The 12,340-nt window shown below is 40.1% G+C and overlaps 1 protein-coding gene across 1 annotated transcript in view; it reads right to left on the bottom strand.

Annotated features, from left to right (window-relative positions):
• Nucleotides 1-12,340, bottom strand: part of NPAS3 (neuronal PAS domain protein 3) — a 741,990-nt gene that overhangs the window by 499,600 nt on the left and 230,050 nt on the right. The window lies entirely within an intron of this gene.

The raw sequence follows: 12,340 nt of genomic DNA, 5'->3' as shown, positions 1-12,340 counted from the left end.
ACATTCCCGGATGCTCCTAGTGAGCCATGGGGGTTTATGTGCCCTCCTGCTCCCTTTGACCCTTGTATTCTGCAGCTCCTTACAGTACAGCCTTCCAGCTTCTGGACGGCTTGGGGCTACATGCCATGGGCCCCCTCCTCATCCCTCTTCCCCTCTACCCACGTGTATTGCATAGGCACCACCCTGCAGTGTGGGCAACCCAGCTGCTCTCATCACATGTGCAGCACCCCCAACCCACTTCCATCTGTGCATATTTTGCATGGAGTCCACCTGTGGCGCACATCCTGAGCAGCCTGGCTCTTTCCATTGCAGGATGTGCAGTGCATGCAGACCCACATCATCCCCTCCATGTGCACAGCATAGGCAGTCTGGCTCCACCTGCTACACAGGAGTAGGGGCAAGAACCAGAAGCTAGAAAAAGGAGGAGAAGCCCAAAGATTGTAACCACCACTGCTGCAAGAACAACAGGCAGAGTGGTGTCCATGCCAGAGCCTGTGAGCCACACTAACCATCGTGGGCTGCAAGTGCTCACGGGCTGCCAGTTAGACAGCTCTGCCATACAGCAAGACTGAAGGAGCACTTGAGAACATGAGCATTGTAGAAATCACTTACAGTACAATTAAAACATCCTAATAATCAGTAGCAAAAGTATGTATGACAGAGTTGTTGCTCAATCAACTGTCCCATCAAATGTCCGTCTTGTGGCACAAACATGAATTATGTGAAAATCACCATAATGCCAAGGCCCTAAAAAACAATTTTCTTATTACAAAGTTAAGTAATGTATCTCCTACAGCAGGGATGGGCAATGTTTTCGGGGGGAGGGGGAGGAAGACAACAAATAACTCAGCTCAGGTCAGAGGCAGGTAGGCATTAGGAACTGGCTGCCATCACCACTTCTGCCCACCACTTAGCTGTGCCAGGCACAACAAAAGCCCACCCTCTCTGCCAGAGCTCATGCTGACTGCACCATGCCATGGGCAGAGCTCTGGTCAGCAAACTGTGGCAGGGAGCAGGGAGTCCCCTGCTGCTTAATGCTGCCAAAGGCACAGCTCTGCAAGCCGTAAGTTCCTGACGCCTGGGCCTACAGTATTAGTTTCAGTCTATGCAGCTCGGGGTTAGCGATAGATTTCCAGCAGATGTTGTAAAGCTGATGTAAGAGATGCAAGTGAACGAAACTCAGTGTAAAAGTATGTCTGAATGATAACTTTAGGACACCGTCCTGAATAAGGAACATGTGAAGTGCACTGCCCCAAAGAAGCACTGGGGTGCATGCTGCTCAAAAGCACTATTCCTTCAAGGATCTTTGTTTGGTGCTTTAGCAAAGCATGCAAATTACTGGGTGAAACAAATCTACACTTAGTAGCCAGTCAGCTCTGCTGGCCAGCATGGGGGTGGGGGGGAGGTTTCTTCACATCCTTCCCCCCTCACACCTTCTCTACCCAACCCATGTCCTCATGAATACTGTGAGGTACAATGAGGATAACTTTATTCACCTCCCACCAAGACTAACCATAGTCTATTCCTGGAAGAAAAATTATGGTGTAAACAAAAAACAAACAAACAAACCAAATCAGGAATGTGATCTCTGCCAGTCCACATAAGATCTTTTACATAGCCATAAGGCTAAAGAATAAAGAAACATCCGAACCACCTATTTTTTTAATTTAAACATGGCTGACAGTAGCTTATATTGAGAAGAACAAAGACATACTACAATTTAAATTTCATGGTAATAGTAACAGACTATTTTGTTTGTGAGAACTATTAGAAAGGACACTAAGTACCCAATGTGGTAATTTTACTTTCATCCACGGTGCTGAGTTTAATGATTAAATTTAAGGATCCTGAACAGAATTATTGTTAGGAACACCTCATAACTTAATTAATTATGGGTGTCATCTTCGCCAGGAGTGGAAGCAGGTCTCAAGTATTCCAAGAGAATGTTCAGCTATTGACACAATACTGCACTCTTAGTTCTCATTTGTTTGATGACTGAGGCTTAATTCCTCCTGTCCTTATCACAAAACTTAAACTTGACCCAATTAATTTGTAGTCTAGAATGAAATGAGCAAGAAAAACTGAATAATCATTCTCAAGGAAAAGGAAAAGGCAATAATAACATAGTAAAAGGCGTTTTATTGGCACCTGTGTTACTTTCTTTTTGGTAGTTCTTTGTATAACATGTATTGCTTTTTACTGAATTTCAGTCAACTCCATGGGAGACAACACCATCCGTCTTATTTCATCTTTTAACAAGGACTTGATGAGGTGACACAGGACTGATTCTTAAAAACACATTACCTGTTATGTGAGGCATTGTGTGACAGGGAGAACTATCTTAGTGACAGGCACCTGACAGCAGATTTGTTGATTTCATGGTCACTTCATTTAAAGTAACAACAGGGTGAAATATGCCATCTGATAATCTGTTTGAATGTTGACTGTGAAAAGCACTTAACATTTCTGCCAGCTACTACTACAGAATCTGTTCTCCAATATGTGCAGTTTTGCCAGTCTCTTTAATAATTATAACACGCACAATTCATTCTGGATTAAGAAAAAACAAAACTTTTGAAAAGTAACCTTTAAGGGCTGATAGAAATCTGTGAAAGCAAGCAGATTCAAAATGAAGACCAAATTCAGAGGAAGGCACACTTTACGGGCTGCTGTACATTAGATTATTTGCTGCTATACCTACATCAAATATGAGAGATGGATGGATTTGCAAACCTCCCTATCAGTTTCTTGCACTAAAGTATTTAATCTATAAACTTAAAGTGAAATATTTACATAGTTTTAGCACTTATTAGACTCATCCTTTATTGCTACATAGTACAATAATAATGCTTATTTTAGTAAAGTGAGTGCATTGTATTACAGCTCAGAGGAAATTGCCATTCTATTGTTTTATAACTTGGGAGGAAATCTTTTTATAAGAAGCAGATATTGTAGATGGACAACAGCCACCTATAACTAATAAAACAGGCCAGGACCTCCAAATATTAGTTCAACCATAGTTTCTAGAAGCAGAGTTCAAAAGTATACATTGGTATCTATATTTTGCTGATGACTGGGAAAAATCCTGTTTGTTTTAAAACTCTTTGGGGGGGGTCAATAAACATGGATGTTTTGATTAATCTGGCAATGTGCAATTTAGAGACAGTTTTAGAAAAGAAATGTGAGGAACATCTGAATCAGAACACCCTAATCTGTATAGGGCTAAGTAAGAGGGTTTTTTAAACAAATCAATACTGTAACCATATCTTAATTAAACACACACACACACGGGAACTGGCCTGTTGATTTATATTAACTTCCATGAAACGTGATAAAGATTACTTTGATTTTTTGCTATGCTTTAACCTTTTTAAAATGGTATTAAATACAAACCAGACACAGGCTGGTTAAAATTTACACTTCCTCTGAAAGATTTTTGACACATTCAGTGCTTGTGAAAGCTGAGGGGATGACGGCCCTAGTCAAATACAGTTGAGTGAGCAGACTGCAAGCATCCCACATTCCACCTCCAGTGCAGTTCAACCGTGACATAGAGGGACCAGCCTTCTCTCTCTTTTTTCTCTTTCTCTATTCCCCCCCACCCCCCTTTTATTTACCGTCTTCCAGATATTTTATTAATTAAATTTTTTTGTTGTTTTGTTTCCAAGACAAGCATCACTGAAATTGTTCATCGCTCTTTAATATTTTGCTACCTGGTTTTGAAACCTGGCTGGTCTATTTACTGAGAACAGGAATTCTGACATATTGACAGACAATTCGAGTATACAGCAAGCCTCTTATTCCTAATCTGTGAAGGTGTTTTTCAGAGTCATTTTATGTAGATTTGTTTATTTTTAAATCTTCTTTGCCCAGGAAATAACCTGAGGGGTTCAGGTTCCCATCTTCAGGGATCACGTCAATGGTTGCAGAAGCATACATTTGAAAACTTCACCATGGATTATGAATATTGCTTGTATAATAAGAAAATTCTGTATATTCTCTTCTGGCACTGCAGACTTCAGTATTTTCTGTTAAACTTCACTTACATTAAATAAAATAACCACGAGTTATTATTTCTAAAACAACACAGGCAATATGAAACTTTTTTTTTTTTTTTTTAAACTGAAAAGTGCTTTCAGGTGGTAAACCAGGCCCATGTATCCAATTGTTATGGTTTTAAAACCCATGTTCCCATTTTAACAACACTTTTCTCTTTCTTCTAGCTGTACAAAAGACTTGCACTAATACGAAGAAAACTAACCACAGGAGAACTCAGGAAACATTGCTTTCAAACATGCAAAGTAAAGAAATGAGGAGAGGAGAGGAACAAGGATATACTCTTTTTCTAGTCTATTGCAGTGAGAGTATTCTTTGGAATTATGTTTGCATTATAAGGTAGACTATTTTCAGATGGAAATGAGATTTTGGATTTGTGCCTTGAGTACGCTTTTGCTTTAAGGCATGGAATACAATCCTGCATCTTAAATTTGGGGGGACAGCATTGTTACTTTCAACTGCAATAATGACTCTGGACATGGAGCCAATATCACTTGCCCTGTGAGGTCATCATGATGTAGGGGAAACCTGTGGTGACAGTCAGAGTTGCTGCTCTGATTATGTATTCCTGCACATCCAGTTGTTAGTACAGTAAGCACGGATGGGTATTTCCACCACTCCACAGATCCCTGGTTGCTCTCTCACCCATGTAAGCAGGGACCTACTTAAACTGTAGTGAGACAGAGGTTTTTCGTGGCCTGCTTCTGGTGTGCAGAGCCAACTTCACAGGCAATTCATGGCAGCCCCACCCCTCAGTGCTGATTGGCACAGAGATCCCCCCTTGGTGCCAACTGGTGGAGAGGCCCCAGGTGGGAGGGACAATGAGAGGGTGGCTGTCACCTTGATTGCTGGCTGCCCTGCCCCTCAGTGCTGATTGGTAGAGAGGCGCTAGCAGCAGGAGGGAGGACAAGTGGGCAGATGCCATCTTGTCTGCTGCCCCACCAGGCAGTGCCTTCCCCTCCCGGCAGCGAGAACCCCTGGCTCCCACTGGGGCACAGGGCATTTTATTTTTATTAAGTTCTCTTTTTGTTGTTGATTTTGCAGTTTCCACAAAATCCATGAAACCACAAATTAAATAGGTCCCTACATACAAGTAGTTTGGGGAGTCCCAGCAACAACTTCCCCAACATGCACGTGTACTCCACCCCTTACTGCTCTGTGTTCCTCAGATGCAGCTAAAGATCGGGGCTTTTTAGTGTGTCATTAAAGCCATATGACTGACAAAGAGGAATTAGTACAGCTTGAACTCTATGGGAAAATTACAAACAATGTTTACAACCTTGCTAAGTGTGAAGTTGTTAAAGCCAAACACCCTATAGGCTTGACAGCAGTGACCAGTGAAACTGGGTGTCTTACAAGCTATCACTAACTCTCTCTACAATATTCCAGAGTTAAACTCCAGCTATAGGGTTTGTTCTACCAGGAGGGACAACATTTGCTTGAATACTACCAAGTTGTAGAATTCATCACTTTCATCTTTCTGCCATCTGTAGGATTTTGAAAATGAAATGAAAACAGAAAAGAAATTTTAACATGAGGGGAACACCTGATGTATGAAGTTATTCAAACACCAGGAATGTGCGGTATTACACATTCTCACTGTCACAGCCTTTGTTGAAAAGGATTTCCCTGACCTTTTCTGTAACCAGCAAACAAATAAGCCCTATCTCTCAGCAGGAGAGAGCCACTGCTCCATTAGATCATTAAGCAGTTCTATTCAGACTATCCCAGTCTCCTGTCCTTGGCCCTGAAGAAAGAGCTGGCACCAGTCCAATCAGTCAGATAGGAGGAAGGCAAATGTGCTTTCGTACACTACAGCTTGAAATGTCACAGCAGGATGAAAGTCGTGGAACAGACAGCAGCGAGGAAAAGATGTGGTGCTACATGAGGGGTAGTGTTCCAACAAGGAAAGGCTGGTGTTTCAGTCTGCCAAACAACGTAATGACTCATCCAGGCAGAAAAATATTACCACCATGGGAATATTTGGAACGTCTCAGTCTGAGAGTAATTAGGGACTAAACTACACCGGCATGCTTCAGTGATGAAATGAGAAAATAAGCAATACCTCTGTCAAATTCTGATTGGCGAGTATTAAATGAATATGGGCTTCTATCATCTCTGACCACAAACTAGTAACTTGCGGCAGATTGTCAGAATGGTGCAATATTTCCACTTTCTCATAAAATACAACAGCACATACAAAAAAAAAAAAACTGGTGAAGTGAAAAATGTTACAGTTGGCAGTAAGAGTTTTAGGGAAAATCATTACCATGATTATATAATTTAATCCTTGTAACAGGCGTTTGCACATAGCATTTTCCAGCTCTAATTACACTGTCTGCAAAGAAATAAAAAAGCATAGTGAGAGGAGGGGCAAAAGTGGCAAATGCTGACAGTTTCATTTTATTAATAACTACTGTATACAAATCACTAAATGAAGAGCACAAATGTTTAATGGATATAGGTAATGGAATTATTGTGCTACTTATCGGTGGTATAAATGTAAATACTTTGGCAAAGAGGACAAATGTTAATTTTTATTCTTTTGTATTTCCAAATTGTGCACAATTTGTATTCATTAAGCAAGGCAAAAGGCCTTTTTTCTTTATAATTGTAAAGTGACATTATAATTAAATTGTATAACCTCAGCTGCATCTGCAATTTAAAGGATCACTTACAAGCTGGCTGGACAAAGTGCACCACATTAAACCACAAAACTGAGTTACACATCAATAACCCTTCATTCCAATAGCTGGGTCAGAACCTTAGTAACATGAAAAAAAAAAGCTTTATTCAGAGTAAAAAGGTTTAGAAGGTCACAAGTAAAAAACAGCTTACAAAATCAAAATTCCTGGGGTTCTTTAAAACTGTACATTCTGAAACCTGAGCAAGCACTTGTCTGGCTTTCTTCTGCAGGACACACACTTGTAGACCTACTGTACTACATACAATTCCCCAAATTAAAGTGAAGCGCAAATACAAATTACCTCTCTGCACAATATGAACAACCACCATTAGGGCATGTTAATAAAGTCTAATAGACATATAGGCTAATACAATATTCAGCTATTGACACAAACATAAATATAAATTTCAAAGAAAATAACCTACTTTAGTAAAACTACCTGTGCAATAAAAATTAATGAACTCCAAATGATTCTGCACATCTCTACCAAATTGCATTTTCAGGCTCACATCTTTAGGACATGCTGGGTGGTTTGATGCATTCCCACAATTCATCTTCCTGCTAAGCCAATTTTAATTTAAATGCAATTAAAGGCTCAAAATGAACATTATGTATTAGATAAAGCCCTGAATCTGCAGACTATCATAAATATGATTTTTGGAAAAATTAATTACAAGCCATTAGGGTACAAGTCATCATACTGCAAATGTTGAGTTAAGCTGCAGAATCAGTGTGTTCATTCTATTAAATGTTAAATACTGACTTTAAGCTTTGGTTTGATTTTATAGTGGGTCAGTGTAAAAAGAAAAAAATGTTTCTCAAATAAACTTCTGAGATGCTGGATATTTATCAGGTCACACGAATTGAAAGCGAGTAGCCTTTGAAAATATTTTAAACAGTGAGTTCTTGATCATTTGGGGCCACATAATAAAAAAGTAAAAGTAATAAGAATGTACCGTATAACATCTCTGTGTTTCTTCTAGAAAAGTAGAACATATATTTGTATACAAGATTTAATTAGTATTAAATAGTTTCAATGAAAATCAGTATGACAATTAATATATGGGATGTGCTGTGTCTAAAGCAATTATTTTCAACCAAGGTGTTGTGGCACCCTGGGGTGCTGTGAGCTCCTTGGAAGGGGGGCTGGGCACCCAGCCTCTGTAAAAGGATGTAAGTGCTGACTGCTTCACACCAGGCACTGCACCTAACCCAGTGTCCAGATAGCACTCCCTGCAACCTCTCCCACCAGCTCCAGAAGCAGGGGAAGCACAGAGGAAGTAGTGAAGATAAAAAGCGCAGCCCCTCTGGCAGACATGGGACAACTGCCCCCATGCTCCAAGTCTGCAATGGGTGAGTGGGTGAAGGCTGAACCTTTACAGCCCAGCTCATTCCCCCATTCCACCCATGCTTCTTGGAGCTGATAGGAGGAAGTACAGGTGGCCCTTGGCCTCCATAATCAAGTCCTTGGAGGAGCAGCTGCAGTAGCAGCAGGGGCTACCCACATTCCTCAGGTACAGACTGGGGTCAAGGAAAGTGCAAAAAACAGAGAGAGTAGGGCAAGGCAGGGTTCTGCCCTCACTGCCTTCACCTGGCTCCAATCTCTGCAACTCCAGCAGCCACAGTCACCAACTTCTGCCTCCTGGAGGGACAGCTGCCTCCTTCGGGGAGGTCTAATGACCAACGCACAAGCTCCCCAATCTGCCCTGCCAAGCACCCTCGGCCAGTGCAGAGCATTGCATAACACCCCTTGCCATGCTCTCAGGTGTGCCCTGCTGTCCCATGAGTCCCGTTTAAGGGTGCTGGAGGGTGCACGAAGGTAAATATTGTAAGAAATAAATTTGTCTTTAAATGGGGTATCACTAAATTCCAAAGTTATGGAGGGGTGACTTGAGTCTAAAAAAGTTGAAAACCACAAGTTGAGAGGACAGGAAAAACAGACATGCAAACTACACCAACAATGTTTACATAAAATACACCATGAGCCAAGAAAGGAGAGCTTACTGAAACTTAACTAAGAGCTGAAACATGCAATGCTGTCACTTGCTGTGTGCTGCAGCTTGCAAATTCAGCACACCCCAGGAAAATGTTTTTTCTTCCCCCAAGCAATATCCCATTACTGGTACAACTTTAACCTTTGAGATGCCTGCTAGCATGTGTCCAACTAATCTTGACCACTGCTCCCAAATGAGCTTGTAACCTAGAGCAGGTCTTTGGTATTTGCCACAATGCAGATTTATTTACTCTAGTTTGTTCTATACATCTATAGATAAATGTTACAATTTTAAAACTATATGGAAGTGCAAGTATGGGATGCATTTCTATAAGTCTATATCTTAAAAACTACACATTATACTGGACAGAGACCTAGGTAGGAACATAGCTCTGAAAGATGCAGAGGAGGTTTATCGGATCTACCAACTTCTTCACTGTGTCTCTGCTGTGTTCAAGAATACCACCATGTAGCTACTATATTCTCCATATAATATAATCCATGCAGAATCAAAAGAAAAGTACACTTGACTTTCCCCCTTCTAAATTGACAAATTTTATACGCAGTATGTTGGAACTCTGCATTTTTCATTAACTTCTGCTCTATCATTAAACAGAAAAGCAACGACACGGTTGGTGAAATCCAGCCATTAATCTCCTAATAATTACTTATAAATGTTCATGTTACCCTGAAGAACTGAATGCATCATGTGTAGTAGAGGGGTCAAGGTAACTTTAAAAAAATAAATCTTTATTAAATCACAGCTTTCGTTTATTATATTACTTGGTTTAGGCATGAACGGTAAAGATGTAGTCCTTTATTCACAGACTCATCTACTGCACACAGGATTTGACTCAATTTTATCTATTTTACTATCAAACATTTCAATATCTACCTCCTTATCTAAGCCCTCCTCTAGCTCTTAACTCCTCCAGCCCTTCAGGGGACTGTGCTTGTTTGCTTCAGTCCATTTATTGTCTTATGCTTGTCTATCTCCAGCTCAAGATGCTAATGTACCGACTTCTGGATATTAGCAGATTACCCCTGTGCAATGGGAGTTTAATGAAATATACAATAGTCAAGCTGGATGCCTGGTATCTTGGCAGTTCAACTTTGCACAGAGAATGTTATATTAAGTTCTCTAAGCTCATGAAATATGATAAATCGTTACATTCTAGGGATACTATTATAACATACTATATGCTTCTAAACTCTTATACAGCATGACACTACAAATTAAAGAGAACAGTAATTCTACTGTAAAATAAATGTATGTGCCTTGACATTAACTATTTCATCATTTCAAAAATTTGAGCAATGATTAAATTGCCTGAATCCAAAAAGAATAATAATTTTCATAACAAAATATGGTATTTAATTTTCACTGGCTTACAGTTGCCTAAGATTGCTGTGAAGCTAATCATTTAAAGAAACGCACCAGAGCCCTTGTGGGGGTGTGGGAAGAGGCAGCCACATATAAGAACAGAGCAGGAGACTTCAGGTTGGTGTTAGCCTAAAGCTAAAATGTGCACAGGAGAGAGAGGGAGGCGTTCCAAGCAGCCGTTGTGTGGTGGGCATTGCTCTATCGGGCAAGAAAATAAACAATATGCATTATTTATTGAGTTAAAATTAAACTGTCCCCTGAATGTAGTTCCCTGCAGCTGTCCTGTAATTGAGAAACCTCTAAAGATGAAACTTTTGACTTGGTACCTTACAGTTTTAAGCATTTTAAAGGGCATAATCATGTACCTCTCACAAGTGTCTTAATTCACTTCTTTTACCTCACCTGAGTTTGGAAAACTTGTAAAAAGAATTCGAGACAGTGACCATAGCACAATGAAATCAATGGTGAGCTATGGATCAGGACTTTAGTGATAAACTTTGGTAACTGTCTTCAGCCCTTTATCTTTTAAATGGTTTATACACACTCAGGAATATATGACCCTGCCCTACCTACTTTAATCTTTTGTTGTTACAGTATATTTTGAATTACTGAAGACTAGTTAGAAGTACCAATAAGCACGGTATCAGCAGTCTGTCCTTAAACAAATCTCCCATCCACATACCTGGGAAAATTAAGATCTGGATTACAATTTTGAGTCTAATGTTAATTTAAAGTATTTTGTAAGTGCCACAAGAGTTCTGCTATAAAGGTTCTTGAAAGGTTGATCAGAAAAACTCCAAGTTTTTTTTTCTAGTTTTGAACATCATACATTTGGCTATTAGATTTACTTATTTTGTCAACGGTCTTGTTAACATTACTCTACTGCTACCATGGCACACCCCTTATGCCGACAGCCACTTGGAGCACAAAGTTTCCAGAAGTCACTAGAGTGTAATGACTTGGGAAGTATGGTACCTACCACAGCTGATAAAATGCTGTAAGGGAAGTACAAGGTGAAAAAACAGATTGCTTCATTTGCCACCATCACAGCCAACAAGCTGCCTTTGAGCCTTGAGGACACATTTGAAAGAAAATCCTGTATCTAATTCAATGAAAAATGTAAAGATACAATGAGCTGTGGTCCAGATTTTCAAATTCAATCCCCTTTCTCTCTCTCTGTCTCCCAAGTTTACTATTGTTTGTTTATTACATTTCTGATTTCCAAATAACTGTGCTACTAAACAGGTGGAAAAAGTCAAACTCTGCCAAGCTTGGCTGCCCATGAAGCTACTGAAACCATGAGGTTCCTGTTCAGAACAAGGTCTCTATGACAGCATGAGCTCATTCTGAACAGCTATGTGTTTAGTGATATGAATGTTAATGAATGCTTTGTTCATTATCACATAGTGTTATTCAATGTTTTATATAACTGTTAATAAGGGCATTATTAAAAACAGTATGTATTTACATTTCAAACTTCAAATATATTTCCATAAACACTTCACTTCAGCCATTGATTCCTTCCAAATCTCATAAAACAAACCACACAAAAAACCAAAAAAACCCAACAACAACCAAGTTCCAGGTTTGATTCCCTGCTCATTTTATGGCTCAATCATTCCTTAGCTTCATTCAGTAGGTCTCCATCTACTTTTCAGTTCCCACCTCCTTTCTCCCCGAAAAGCCAAAATCCTACCCTTGTAACTGTGAGGTTTTTGTCAAGTCCCAATTCCCTATCATGTGGTCTGCTAACACTGCCATATTTCCACACCTTTCAGCTTCTCTCAATCATGAATTACAAATCAAAACTCAATCTCCTCACCTTCACTCCACTCAGTCCTACATCTATGCCCCTTTAGCTTCCAACTCCAACTCTTTAGCTGCTCTATCCCTTTCATTTCCCCTTCTTAGCTGAAAATCCAGAAACTCTGGATTTACCCCTTTCTCTCTACTTTGCAAATCCTTCCTCCCCATCCAGTGTTTACCTCTATAGTCTAAGACAGTGGCTGTAAACCTTTTCAGAGTCATGGCACCTCTACTCCACTTTTTTGTCTCAGTTTGCTTTGGGGCTTCATAACCAGGATCAATGCCTCCAGATTAAACTACCTTGCACTTACTGTGTAACCAGTAAGTGCTGTGTTGTGGCACATGCACACTCTCGTGCTGTATTATAGTTTCATAGTTTGTAGGGTCGGAAGGGACCTGAGCAGATCATCTAGTC

This window comes from Crocodylus porosus, unplaced genomic scaffold (assembly GCF_001723895.1).
Source record: "Crocodylus porosus isolate Cpor-Errol unplaced genomic scaffold, CroPor_comp1, whole genome shotgun sequence".
NCBI lineage: Eukaryota > Metazoa > Chordata > Crocodylia > Crocodylidae > Crocodylus > Crocodylus porosus.
This window is presented reverse-complemented; position numbering and strand designations above follow the sequence as displayed.